Source organism: Piliocolobus tephrosceles, chromosome 7, assembly GCF_002776525.5.
Source record: "Piliocolobus tephrosceles isolate RC106 chromosome 7, ASM277652v3, whole genome shotgun sequence".
In the NCBI taxonomy this organism is placed as follows: Eukaryota; Metazoa; Chordata; class Mammalia; order Primates; family Cercopithecidae; genus Piliocolobus; species Piliocolobus tephrosceles.
This window is the reverse complement of record NC_045440.1, coordinates 30,717,239-30,731,861: the sequence shown is the minus strand read 5'-3', so window position 1 is coordinate 30,731,861 and position 14,623 is coordinate 30,717,239. Positions and strand designations below refer to the sequence as shown.

Sequence of the window (14,623 nt, the reverse complement as noted above, 5' to 3'; positions counted from 1 at the left end):
AGGATCAATACATGTTCTACAATATTAATAATTTTTATTGCAAATAACTTGCCTAACATCACAGAAACTGTGAGTGATAAAAGCAACATTTTCACCCAGATTTATTTAAACTCTAAGTCCCATCTTCTTTTCCCTCTACCACACTTTTAGATCATCTCTGCCTTAAGAAAACAGGCACAATCTAGGCATGGTGGCATGCGCCCATAGTCCCAGCTACTTGGGAGATGAGGCGGGAGGATCACTTTGAGCCCAGGAGTAGTTTGAGGCTGCAGTGAGCTATGGTCATACCACTGCACTCCAGCCTAGGCAACAGAGCAAGACCTTGTCTCTGAAAAACAAACACACAAAAAGAATACATGCATCAAAGTCAGAAGAAATAGGGGGAGGGTATGAGGAGCACTTTTCTTTTCTTTTCTTTTTTTTTTTTTTTTGAGACAGAGTCTCTCTCTGTCGCCAGGCTGGAGTGCAGTGGCATGATCTCAGACATGCCTCACCATGCCCAGCTGATTTTTGTGTTTTTACTAGAGAGGGGGATTCATCATGTTAGCCAGGATGGTCTTGATCTCTTGACCTTGTGATCCTCCCGCCTCAGCCTCCCAAAGTCCTGGGATTACAGGCGTGAGCCAGCATGCCTGGCTGAGTAGGCACTTTCTAAGGTAGGAGTCAAGCAGTGGTGTCCAGGGACCTTTGAAGGGATGGCAGTAAGCTCAGGAAGCTGCTTCTAGTGCTTGGGGCTTTTTCACAAGGTGGTAAGTAAGAGCCAGGAAGCAGGCAGGAAAGATCAGTGCCAAAATTTGAAAAATAATCAGTTTCTAGGGGAGGAAGCATTGTCTATGAGTCTTCATGGTACTAATTACTCTATTCTCCTAGAGAGCAATCCTATGATCCTATGTGCTTTGCATAAATAAACCAATAATCCTCAAATCAGCAAATGAGGCCATACTAGTACAGTACCTAGCATCTTCATTCCCACACAGTACCTGTGCCACAGCATACAACTGCAACCATAAAAACAGGAATATTGGCCAGGCATGGTGGCTCATGCCTGTAATCCCAGCAGTTTGGGAGGCCAAGGTGGCTGGATCACGAGGTCAATAGTTCGAGACCACCCTGGCCAACATGGTGAAACACTGCCTCTACTAAAAAAAATACAAAAATGAGCTAGGTGTGGTGGTACATGCCTGTAGTCCCAGCTGCTTGGGAGGCTGAGGCAGGAGAATCACTTGAACCCAGGAGGCAGAGGTTGCAGTGAGTCAAGATGGTGCCACCGCACTCCAGCCTGGTGACAGAGCGAGACCCTGTCTTAAAAAAAAAAAAAAAAAAAAAAAAAAAAGGAACTATCACTGAGAGCAGTCCAAGGCAGAACCAGAGGTAGGGTCTTCAGGGCCCTGGAGGGAAAGGATGCTTCTGGAAATATCTACATGCCTATAGAATAGAGACCGCATGGGGGAGAGTGTGCTGTGAGACTATCACCATCTGCCTTCTAATGGAATCAGTTTCCCAACTCCCAGAAAAACTCTTCTTACCATGGTAATTTTTATTTCAAGGAGTTCCCAGAATGTTTTCAGGAATGGGCAATATTGTTAGAATAAGTGTATGACAGTCAAGATGATACTATTCTAAACAAAATATTTATTTTAATTTCACGATTGTTTTATCTACAAGTATGGGGCAGCATGTCTGTGTTCATTAAAATCTACATGAGTGCTATACTCTGCTACAAATATATGGGAATATATTATTCTAAACACATTTGGTAAGTGACTAAGAAAAATATTAAACAGAAAGGCATCTCAATGGGGTTGTGTCCAGGGATCAGGATGTCAAGAGAAAACGTGTAAGGGTGGGGCTGGGCGCAGTGGCTTATTCCTGTAATCCTACTACTTTGGGAAGCTGAGGTGGAAGGATTGCTTGAGGCCAGGGGTTCAAGACCAGCTTGAGAAACATGGTGAGACATCATCTCTAGAAAAAAATTTAAAAATGTAGCTGGGCCTGATGGTGTATGCCTATAGTCCCAGCTGCTACTCAGGAGGTTGAAACAGGAAGATCAATTGAGCCCAGGAGTTTGAGGCTCCAGTGAGCTGTGATTATGTCACTGCACTCCAGCCTGGATGACAGAACACGATTATTTCTCTAAAGGCAAACAAAAAAATATAAAATAAAACCAATGTAAGGACAGAAGCCAGGGCTGATTTAAGTCTGCAGAAATCATAAACCATAGGTCAGACTTCTCATTGATGAGGTACTTGTGGGTTGGAATTCAATTAGGTATATTTGGTTGGGTCTAGAAACCAGGATGGAACTAGAGAATGAAAGGCCCAGCAATAGCATGTTGTAGTATTAGAAATACAACAGAAATAGGAAAAGCCCTTATTATGACTTTGGAGTTCTGATCCAAGATCTGTGATTATTTATATATTTTAAAGGAAAATGATGACTTTTAGCTCTCAGGATGTTAGTTTCCTTAACCATAAAATGAAGATGCTAGAAAAGATTTCATTTACCAGATTATTTCTGAAGTCAATTCCAGTTCTAAAATTCCATCGCTGCGCACTAAGGCAAATTGAATTGAATGAGTATTGTGTATGCATAAAATACTCTATTTTTAAAGAGAATAGTAATAATCACATTGGTAACAGCACCCATTTATCCAGTCCATTCTCCATACCAGTGTACATATGTACATATGTAGGTATGTTATCTCTAATCCCTTTAACAACACAATTTTGCAAACGGGGCTTAGTTATTGAATAACTTGTTCAAGGTCAAACTGGATTCTAACTCTTGCAAAGACTTCATTCTTCCTACTTAACTCTGTAGCCTAAATTCCCCTGCCCATTTGTCATTCATAAACTTGTATCTTCCCAACAGCAAAAGGTCAAAACACATAGCAAAAATACTATCGGAATTCCAAGGAGAAATTTTACAGTAACAGAATTGTAAAGGGAGGTTTATTACATAAATAAAGATACTAACTTTCCATTCTCACCAGATGGCTCTCACTCCCTACCACTTAGTCTCAGCATTTCTTTACGGTGTTACGAGGGAGTGGGGGAACCCTCACTACAACGCAAACAACAACAAAGACACTAGTAAGATCCATGTTACAAAACACAAAGCACTCCCACAGATACTGCAGTTGAACCTGAAAAGTACGCTTGCCCTAAATGTGAGGAAATGTAGGGAAAGTTAAGACTTGCTCAGAGTCACAAAAATAGGACTTGTGGAAGACCACAAAAATCGTCTTCCAACCATTCTGGTGTCCTTTACACTATTTCAGTGACAAAAACTGCACATTTTAAAAAAGATGAATGTGTACTAAATGCATTTCATTAGGGATTAATATTGGGGAAAATAAAGAATAAAGGCCAAAGGCCGGGCATGGTGGCTCAAACCTGTAATCCCAGCACTTTGGGAGGTCAAGGCGGGTGGGTCACCTGAGGTCAGGAGTTCAAGACCAGCCTGACCAATACAGTGAAACGCTGTCTCTACTAAAATTACAAAAATTAGAAGGGTGTCATGGCGGTGTCTGTAATCCCAGGTAATCAGGAGGCTGAGGCTGGAGAATCATTTGAACCCAGGGGTACAGGTTGCAGTGAGCCGAGATAGTGCCACTGCACTCTAGTCTGGGCAACAGGGTAAAACTCTGTCTCAAAAAAAAACAAAAAACAAAAAACAATAAACGCCAAGAACTCAGGGTCAGAGTCTTTGGAAGTAACCTCCCATTCCCCTCACCCTACACCAGTTTTGTATTTATCCCTTGATAAGCCATGTGGAAATTCCCAGCAGCTTTGTAAAGTGGTGGAGACATCTGATGAGATATCGGCTGGGCCAGTTCAATCATGTGGCTGTGAAGGAGAGAGTGAGTCCCCATCTCCCTCTTCTCCCTGTTTAAATATAGGAATTGCAGATGGTCCACACATCTCTATGGACACTTACTACCAATTTTCCCCATTCTTATTTCTAGCTTTCTTTTCATAGCTAGTTCCAATTATTTTGAGCATCAGCCCTAAAGTTATTTACGAAAGAGTCAAATGTATAATTTTTAAGTTAGTTGTAACTTAAATCAGCTTGTTTACCTTATTTGGGGTCGTTAGAGCTGAGAATAGGTTGACTCAAGAAGAGACTCTGAACAAGAAATTTTTTTTTTTTTTTTTTTGGTATTTGAACATTACAAATGTTATATATTAAGTATTTAACAGGGGTAGTTCCTAAGCACAGACTCTATCTTTGGGGATTTTTTTCACCTTAAAAAATACATAAGGCTTTGTTTAATATGTTTACTGTTTCTTACTAAACCCTACTAGATTCAACTTGTATCATCTGTTGTATCTGAAATAAGCAATTCTTCTAAATAAAATATTTTAAAAAGGGTACTTCACCATTGCTTGGTAGCATGATTGATGGTGATTGATCTAGAACCACAACCCTTTTATCAGAAAAGTCGATTGAGAACAACCCACCTAAAATGTAAATGTGACAAATTACAAAATGTAGGAAAAAAATCAGATTTACTTGGATCCAAGGAAAAGTGATTCGAAAATGGATTTTCTGACATAAAAGGAGCAGTAGGTAACGTTAGTGTGTCCTTTCACCCACTAAGCCATATAGATAAAGAATCCTATTGTTGTTGAAAAAGATAACTGAACAGAAGCAAAGATAAGTCCATTGATCCAAGTTAAACTGAAACAGAATTAGTGTCTGCAAGAGAAATGGACAAGTGAAGGGAACTGGCTGTTCATATGTCAATAGACATAAATGACTCCATATGTTGGTAACTTCTATTAAACAGTCTGCAATCCCTAGCACTCTGGGAGGCTGAGGTGGGAGGATTACTTGATCCTAGAAGTTCAAGACCAAAAGTGCAACATAGAGAGATGTCTCTACAAAAATATATATTTTTTAGAAATTAGCCAGGCATGATGGCATTTGCCTGTAGTCCCAGCTGCTCAGGAAGGTAAGGCAGGAGAGTGGCTTGAGCCCAGGAATTTGAGGCTGCAGTGAGCTATAATCATGCCACTCTCCCACCTGGGAGACTCAAACCCTGACTCAAGAAAAAAATAAAATAAAAGACCCAACGAGGGTAGGGAGAGAGTGGGTTGCAAAAGACTCCTAAAAGATTAGCAAAAACATAATGAAAAGTTAAATAATGTGTTAACATACCCAAAATTCTAAAATAATTAAAATTGCTTATTAAAAATCAAGAGGTCCATTCTGAGTTATCGTGGTTGGTGAATATTTCCAAAGGTTAGTGAGACCTATTTTTAAGGCAAAAACAATTTTAAAGTGAATGATTATGGAATATTCTCAAACAGATATAAGGGAAAAAGCAGAATTTAAATATACTATGCTCAAAAGAAGGCAACTTTCTGTTCTGCGGTGTACATGATCAAGCCAAGAGTAAGTTTCAGAAAGAGATTGTTTCATTAATTAGGAATCCCAGGCGTATGAGGTGAGTGAAACAATCTGAGAGGTAAGAGTTGCTGTTGTTGTTTCCCTTAATTAAACTTCAGAGTATTTTATTTGCAAGAGGAGAGTTGAGTTATCTAACGAGGTTCATTTCAGAAGTATTAGGGTAGGATTCAGTACCAGCAAACACACAGCTGGTGATCTCCCAACCTTCTTTCTCCCGCATCGCACTCCCATCCCTAAGTAACCTAAGTAATTCTAGTTTTACATGCTCTTGAATGGGAGAAGTACTTAGAACAGAACAAGAATAAAAAGGTTGAAACTCAGATTAGACATGGATAAGAGGTTAAAACGAGTCCTTTTCATGACCGGGTGCGGTGGCTCACGCCTGTAATCCCAGCACTCTGGGAGGCCAGGCAGGTGGATCAGGAAGTCAGGAGATGGAGACCATCCTGGCTAACACGGTGAAACCTCATCTCTACTAAAAATAAGAATAAAAAAAAATAAAAATTAGACGGGAGACGTGGGGGACGCCTGTAGTCCCAGCAACTCTGGAGCCTGAGGTAGGAGAATGGCGTGAAAAAAAAAAAAAAAAAAAAAGAGTCCTTTTCGGCCAGGCACGGTGGCTCACACCTGTAATCTCAGCACTTTGGGAAGCCGAGGCGGGCAGATCACATGAGGTCAGGAGATCGAGACCAATCTGGCCAACATGGTGAAACTCTGTCTCTACTATAATAAATAAATACATAAATACATAAATAAATAAAAAATTAGCCGGGTGTGGGCGTGGTGCCGAATGCCTGTAATCCCAGCTACTTAGGAGGCTGAGGCAGGAGAATCGCTTGAACCAGGAAGGCGGAGGTTGCAGTGAGCCGAGATGACGCCACTGCACTCCAGCCTGGGCGACAGAGTGAGACTCCGTCTCAAAAAAATAAAAAAGAGTCCTTTTCCCACACCGAGTGGATTTAACATTTCCCAATATTCTTTGATCTTATTCCTTAATTGATTTGCATGTATCATCCTCTCTTAGGATTCTCGTGCTTCCTCTGACTTTCCTTAGCATCCTCTTTCTCTTGAAGATTAGAATCTTGAGGGTCTCACCCCTAACAATTTACAAATTTACGAATGTCCTTTTACTGATATTTACTGTGGATCTGGCATTCTACTAAACACTTTATAATGATTGTCTCTATTTTACATGTGAGGAAACTGAGGCAGAGAGGTTAGATGCCTTGACTACATCTCACCACTGAATGATGGGGTAGTGACTGGAGCCCCTTCAGTTGGACTTGGGGGATCAGAGTTTTAATAATAACCCTGCTACAGCCTGCCTGTCACTACCAACAAGAACAGCACAAGCTTTCATTTTTCTCCAGCCCCAAATTTGGTTCAACATCCACAGCACTCTCCCCTGAGGTCCAACAGTCCCAGTGTGCTGTTTTTATGGTTTCTCCTTGCTTCATCCACTTCACTGTCTTCTTCGCTTCTGTTTCCATTGCATTGTGAATCAACTCTTTCTGCTGTACATGTACTAAACATCTCTCTTTCCATGTCTTTGTCATTATGGAAAACTGACTCTCTCAATGATGCCACATGACTGTTATATCACTTCTCAATCTACCTACATCTATCTAAATTTCCCAAAGGAGGGGGAAGTTGGCTGAGTTATTCCTGCACCACCTTCAGACTTCCACATCACCTCCATCGTTTCGCTTGTTAGTTATGTGAACAGGTCTATGTACAGTTTTGTCACTTCTGACAATCTTAATTCCTGTTGGTTTTGACTGCTATGCTAGTGGAAGGATGAACTCTGCCTTCACTAGTCTGTCTTTAGGTCCTAGCACAGTTCTCAGAAGATATCTATCGAATGAATGAATGACTTTCTCAATGGCTTCAGACCCTTGTTCATGTTCTTCCCCTCCACTTAGTCTCCCACGTCCAAAAGAAGAGACACTTCCAAAACCAAAGTGGATAAAAATAGATATTGATGGTGTGAGATTAGTAGCCCGTCTCCCAGGCTTTTAATGTGTAATGAACACACTTCTTGCTGGAACAATAAAAAAAAAACCTGTAATGTTAAATTGCTCAAATATTTATTTATGTAGATACTAATTAGTGACAGCTCAGATAGAGAACAGAGTGAATAGAATAATAAGTGGAGAACACAAAAGTTGAAAATCTCCTAGGAAGAACATATATATAAGTTTATATTTTAAGGAAATAAGGAAGGTTCATGTTATTCAGAAAAACGTTAAACAGAAGCTGTGAAAAGTTGTGCTAACCTAGGTACTTCGGGCAAAAATGTAGAGGTGAGTGATTTTGGGAGGATGAAGACATTGAGAATGCAGCTATAAATTAAACCGTTTGAAGTAATTGTTTATAGGACTTTTTTAAAAAAATAATTGGAGTTAAGATTTATTCCTGGAAATACAGACTGAAAGGCTTTTCTCAAGAACCAACTAAAAGAACTAACTTCAGTCAACCTCAGGTTACAAACAGACAGAAACTAAGAAGAAAATTAAGATTAATCCCTTATAAGGAGGAAAAGCTGGACTGTAATTATCCTCCATCGGGGTAACTTTCTATCTCAAAGAGTAAGTTCCCCAGCTCTCATCACCCCCACAGGAAAGTCATTTCTTCTGTGCTAATAGTTGTGCACAAGTGTCATGCTCCTGACAAGTCAATAAAAGAGGAAAGGACAGAGGGATTAGGAGGCAGAGGACTGCAATCCCTGGAGCATTACATACTATGTAATGTGTTGTGTTTATCGCCTGCTTGTAGGTGACTGCCAACAAGACAGCTTCCTGGAGGCTTCCGTGTTGGGTTCAGATGTTTATCGTTGGGATTTTCAAAGTACCTAAGAGGCACTGCAGAAGCTCTGTGCACTAGGAATTTCAAGCAGAGAAGAGGGACAATCAACAGTCCTGAAAAGCTGGCCTATACCAATAACTGAAATCGAAGGAGCCAGGCCATAAAATCCCTGAGGCCCTTTCTGATGTCATTGACCTTTCACATCACACCAGTTCTGGCTGTCATCGCCCTCTGACTGTTTCTCTCCTGTGATTCTCACCCACTTGTGACTTTCTATTGCTATGTAGAGTGTAGTTGTTCCCTACATGTTACACTCTTTAAAGGACAGATCTACATTTGGTTTATCCTTGTATCTACTTTAGCACAATATGTGGCCCCTACTAGGAACTCAGTGAATGCTTTTTGAATGAATAAGTGATTTCTATGAATTAAGCTCTATGCAGAAATTGCTTAAGCATGGAAAGAAATTTTCTTTTGCAGTAGCTATGTGTTAGACCGAGTATATACTGGATTTCACATGGCATCTATTGCAGAACTCAGGAGAGGACAAGCCTAGGATAAAAAGTTGCACACTCATAGATTCAGGGCAACAGTGGTCCTGGTCTATAGCACACTTTCATGTGGGCTCTGGGACCAAAAGGGGGGCTCTGATAAAAGGTTGATGGATACGAGCTTTCTTTCTTCCCAGCTAGCTAATCACTTCGTCAAATAACTGCTGAAATTCCAAACAGAAACAACAACAACAACAAATAAACAGAACCATTTCAGGCATATTTTCTTGCCATGGGCATGTAGCTAGTACTTTTCTCCTATGTTGCTTTGTGTTTATATTGGATTCATTCTAAAAAGATATGTCTCAGCCTTGCAAATTCTATATCTGAAAAAAATGTGTGTCTTTATGGGAGGCAAGGTTAAAATATGAATTTTTCAAAGGGGAGCATTGTAAAGCTAAGCTAAATATCAGTAAAGGTTATGGGAGTCAATGGCCTGAGGATGAAATCCTGAGGGGTTGCTGTGTGTGCCTTTACTATTGATCACATGTGAATGATAATATTATTACTGCCACAATAATATTAGTAATAATATTATCATTCTACTTATTTTTATAATATTCACATATATATCAGAATATCACTATTATGTGAATAGAAGAGTTACTGCTTCAGGTCAAATACTTCTGATTTAAAGAGAAAAACATATAGAGAAGTGAGTCCATCCAAGCAGAAAGAGTAACAAGGCCATGAAACACACTGACCAAGTGAATTCTTCATATTCTCAACTATCCCACAGCAAACCAGGTTCTACAATAGAATGAATGAGGATAGCACATTCATGATATGAGGACTAATAATTGTAGGCTTTTAGACATAATCACCCAATGATCCTTGCAAACAATTATAACATCAGTGTAAAGTTTGGGGAAACATCTGAGGAGTAATCCCGTTTAACCACTTCATTTTACTTTGAAGAAATGGAAGCCCAAAGCAGTTAGGTGATTTCTTTTTGTCACATAACAAGCATCAGTGCTGCATCAGAACCTGGATATATATTCAAATGCACTTTTAGATGCCACTGGATGGTCATCTAGGCACTGGATTTTTTTTAATGTTAAGGTAATTTTATTATCATCAGTGAAATTTTGTTTTTTGAGATAGGGTCTCACTCCGTCACTCAAGCTGGATTGCAGGGGTATAAATATGGCTCGCTGCAGCCTCGACCTCCTGGGCTCAAGCAATCCTTCTGCCTTAGCCATCCAAGTAGCTGGAACTACAGGAACATGCTACTATGCCTGGCTAATTGACTTACTTATGTATGTATGTGTGTATGTATGTATATATGTATGTATGTATGTATTATTTGTAGAGATGGAGTCTTGCCATGTTGCCTAGTTTGGTCTTGAACTACTGAGCTCAAGCGATCAGCCCACCTCAGCTTCCCAAAGTGCTGGAATTACAGGCTCATCAGTTAAAATTTTGAACATACAGAAGTATCAAGAAAAATAGTGAAAATTATCTGACGCTCATCACTGTAGCATTGTTGTGACTGATCCTTCTTGTCTTTGTTTATTTGTATTGCTAACACACTTTTTAACTTTTTTCTATTGTAAATATACTTTTTTTGTATTGTGGTTTATTACGTTAATTTATCTGAAATATTTCTCTCCATGATTACATGACTGTAAAATACTAAAGAACTATATATGCTGTATTTTGTATCACTATTTCCATAATGTTGGACCTTTTCTGTTCATAAATGAAAATTTCCTTAATACCTCTGTTCAGAAAATGCTTGGTATAAAAGGATAATATTCTTCGAGCAATTTCCCAAAATAGTAACTGCTGGATTCTAGGGTATAAGTGGTTTTGAAAATTTTAATACATATTGTCAGAAAGCTCGCTGGTGTGTTTTATTAATGTCTTTGTTGTTGTCATATCCTCTCAGAAATAAAGTTGTTCATAAATTCCCCTTTGACTTTAGCACTCTCACCATTTTGAGAATGTTAACAGTCAGCAATAAACCATGAAGACCCGGCCGGGCGCAGTGGCTCAAGCCTGTAATCCCAGCACTTCGGGAGGCCGAGACGGGCAGATCACGAGGTCAGGAGATCGAGACCATCCTGGCTAACACAGTGAAACCCCGTCTCTACTAAAAAATACAAAAAACTAGCCGGGCGAGGTGGCTGGCGCCTGTAGTCCCAGCTACTCGGGAGGCTGAGGCAGGAGAATGGTGTAAACCCGGGAGGCGGAGCTTGCAGTGAGCTGAGATCCGGCCACTGCATGCACTCCAGCCCGGGCGACAGAGAGAGACTCCGTCTCAAAAAAAAAAAAAAAAAAAAAAAAAACCAAAACCATGAAGACCCAAAAACTATTTTCTTAAAGAAGCGGGCTTGTTCAAGGGGGCATCAAACTCACTGAGCATTTAGGCTAAATCCCACAGCTATGACACAGCATGAGACCCTCTTCTTATGAACAAAAAGAAGCAATGTAGGTTTATGATATGATGGCAAGAACTGTCCTGTAAGACTTTGTTATTAATCACAGAGAGACTATTCATGGGCAGGTGAATTTCCCAGATTGCATAGCCACATTGCTCTCAAGGCTCAGAATCATTTAAAGTTTCTATTATGTTTCTATTATTGGTTTGTCATTTTTTTCTTTTTTTTTTTTTTGTTGTTGTTTTGAGATAGAATCTTACTCTGTCACCCATGTTAAAGACTGCAACCTCCGCCTCCCAGATTCAAGTGATTCTCTTGCTTTAGCCTCCTCAGTAGCTGGGACTACAGGCACACACCGCTATGCCTAGCTAATTCTTGTATTTTTAGTAGAGACGGGGTTTCACCATGTTGGCCAGGCTGGTCTCGAACTCCTGGCCTCAAGTGATCCACCCACCTTGGCCTCCCAAAGTGCTAGGATTACAGATATGAGCCGCTGCGCCCAGCCGCAGGTGAATTTCCATGCTTCATAAATCATGACAGACCTTATTCTTGCTTAGATTACCATTTTACCTGTGATAAGGCTTTTGATTAAAAAAAAAAAAAAAAAGAAAAGAAAATAAGAAATAAACAGGTAAAATCCCCAAGATTCTAGAATTTTATAGCTGGAAATGACATAGATATCCATAAGTTCTGGTTTAATGACAGTATTTAAAAAAACAAAAAAACAAACAAACAAAAAAAACCATGGTCTGGGCAGATTCGGATATAACAGTTGTACAAGTAATGCAACCTGTTAGTGACAGAACCCCTTCAGAAAGAACATCTCATACATTTTCTAAATGAAAAATGAAACAAGTCTCACATTCTATTTGCAGTATGAGCTACAGGAGTATTAACGTCTCTGTGTTCATGAACTCTGGGATTTTGGACAAGCACATTAATTTTGTTCTGTGTCATCACTGGATTAGAGATGGAGTAGTGCTGTGACTATGTGAAAGAGTGCTGAATTGAGATTCTGAAACCTGGATGCAGTCCTGATCTAGGAGCGAGATACTTAAAATCCCTATTCTCAGTTTCCTAATCTAGAAAACAGTTCTGTGTTGATGACATCATGGTTGGGGTGGGGGAGAGGGGGCGAAAAGTTTAAATTATGGAATATATGTGAAAATAATGTAAAAACACCAGACGTTATTTGAATGTAAATAATTCTAAGTTCTTTTCTTTCTTTTTTTTGGAAGATGGTCTTGGTTTGTTACCCAGGCTAGAGTACAGTGGTGCATTTGTGGCTCACTGCAGCCTTGACCTCCTGTCCTCAAGCGATCTTCACACCTCAGCCTCTTGAGTAGCTGGGACTATAGGCATGTGCCACCAGACTAGGATAATTTTTTACTTTTTAGAGAGATGAGGGCTCACTATGTTGCCCTGACTGGTCTCAAATTCCTGGCTCAAGTGATCCTCCCATCTAAGCCTCCCAAAGTGCTGGAGTTACAGGCATAAGTCACTGCACCCAGCCAGAATTCTAAGTATTAATATAATTTTCCCTATTCATGATTTAGCATCAGGCCAGGTGGATTTTTTTTTTTTTTTTTTTTTTTTTTTTTGAGATGGAGTCTCACTCTGTCACCGAGGCTGGAGTGCAGTGGCCGGATCTCAGCTCACTGAAAGCTCTGCCTCCCAGGTTCATGCCGTTCTCCTGCCTCAGCCTCCCGAGTAGCTGGGGCCATAGGCACCCGCCACCTCACCCGGCTAGTTTTCTGTATTTTTTTTTTTTTTAGTAGAGACGGGGTTTCACCATGTTAGCCAGGATGGTCTCGATCTCCTGACCTCGTGATCCGCCCATCTCGGCCTCCCAAAGTGCTGGAATTACAGGCTTGAGCCACCACGCCCGGCCGCCAGGTGGATTTAAAGTTATACCGGCTGGTATAAAAAAGTCAAGAGATAACAAGTGTTGGTGAGAGTGTAGAATAAAGGGAACCCTTCTCCGCTTTCGGAGGGAATGCAAATTGTTATAGCCATTATGGAAAACAGTATAAAGGTTTCCCTCCCAAATTAAAAATTCTACTACCATATGACCCAGCAATCCCTCTTCTGGGTATGCCCAAAGGAAACGAAATAAACACCTCATGGAGATATCTGCACTCTTACGTTCATTGCAGCATTACTCACAATAGCCAAGATATGGAAGCAACCTAAGAATCCATTAACAGACGAACTGGTGAAGAAATTGTGGTATACATACACAATGGAATAATTATCCAGCCTAAAAAGGAGATTCTACCATTTGCAACAACACAAATGAACCTGCTAAGTGAACTATAAGCCAGGCACAGAAACAAAACTACTGCATGATCTTACTTATATGTAGCATCTTAAAAAAAAAATCAAGTACATAGAAATAGAGAGTAGAATGGTAGTTCCTGGGGGCAGAGAGAGGAGAAAATGCAAAGTAGATGAGGGAACAAACTTGTAATCATGTAGAATCAGTATGTCTAGATGGGGTATGGTGGCTCACTCCTGTAATCCCAGCACTTTGGGAGACCAAGGCAGGCGGATCACCTAAGGCCGGGAGTTCCAGACCAGCCTGGCCAACATGGCGAAACCCTGTCTCTACCAAAAATATAAAAGTTAGCCGGGCATGGTGATGCATGCCTGTAATCCCAGCTACTCAGCAGGCTTCAGCATGAGAATCACTTGAACCCAGGAGGCGGAAGTTGCAGTGAGTTGAGATTGCCTGAATGACAAGACTGAAACTCCGTCTCAAAAAAAAAAAAAAAAGAATCAGTGTGTCTAGAGATCTAATGTATAACAGGAAGATTATAGTAAAAAATATTGTATTGTATGTTCAAAATTTTGCAGAATAAGTAGACTTTATGTGCTCTTACACACAAAAATGTTAACTATGGAAAGTGATAAATATGTTAAATTGCTTGCCTATAGTATTGATTTCACAGTGGATATGTATATTAAAATATCATGTTCTAGGAATGTAATTCTCTGCAAACCTAGCTGCTGAAACTGCCTGCTGTAACCTGAAATCACTTTTATCTAATAGCTGCTAAGACAGCTGCTGTGACTCTAAGATTTGTTTTACCCACTGCACTGTTGTCACTCACCAATCAAAAGTTGCCAGCTCCCCAAAACTTTACTGATGCCAATGAAATTTCTCTCAGAACAAGACATTTCTCCTTTTCGTAAAATTTCCAACCTTCTCTTTGTTCTTTTGACATACAGAAGACTATCAGGTCTGTGTGTTTGCCCTGTGTTGCAACTCTTATCTCCCCAATAAAAAGGTAAATTTAGAGATTCATCTCTATATTTTGTTTGACTTTGACACCAGAAGAAAAAAATGCTAAAAATCCAAGTCAAGGAAACAGCGTGCCAAACAGAGTTTTGTTTCCTTCACTAGATTTTTGGGAACTTAGCATCTAAAACTTTTTGAGTTCAAGCTTCTTATTTTATTAAGAAGAA

General features: G+C 40.0%; 1 protein-coding gene and 1 long non-coding RNA gene across 10 annotated transcripts in view; both read right to left on the bottom strand.

Moving 5' to 3' along the window:
- The window catches only part of NRG1 (neuregulin 1), a 1,136,418-nt gene that overhangs the window by 295,059 nt on the left and 826,736 nt on the right, over nucleotides 1-14,623 (bottom strand). The gene's annotated exons all lie outside the window — the stretch shown is intronic.
- The window catches only part of LOC111544149, a 55,436-nt gene that overhangs the window by 717 nt on the left and 40,096 nt on the right, over nucleotides 1-14,623 (bottom strand). The gene's annotated exons all lie outside the window — the stretch shown is intronic.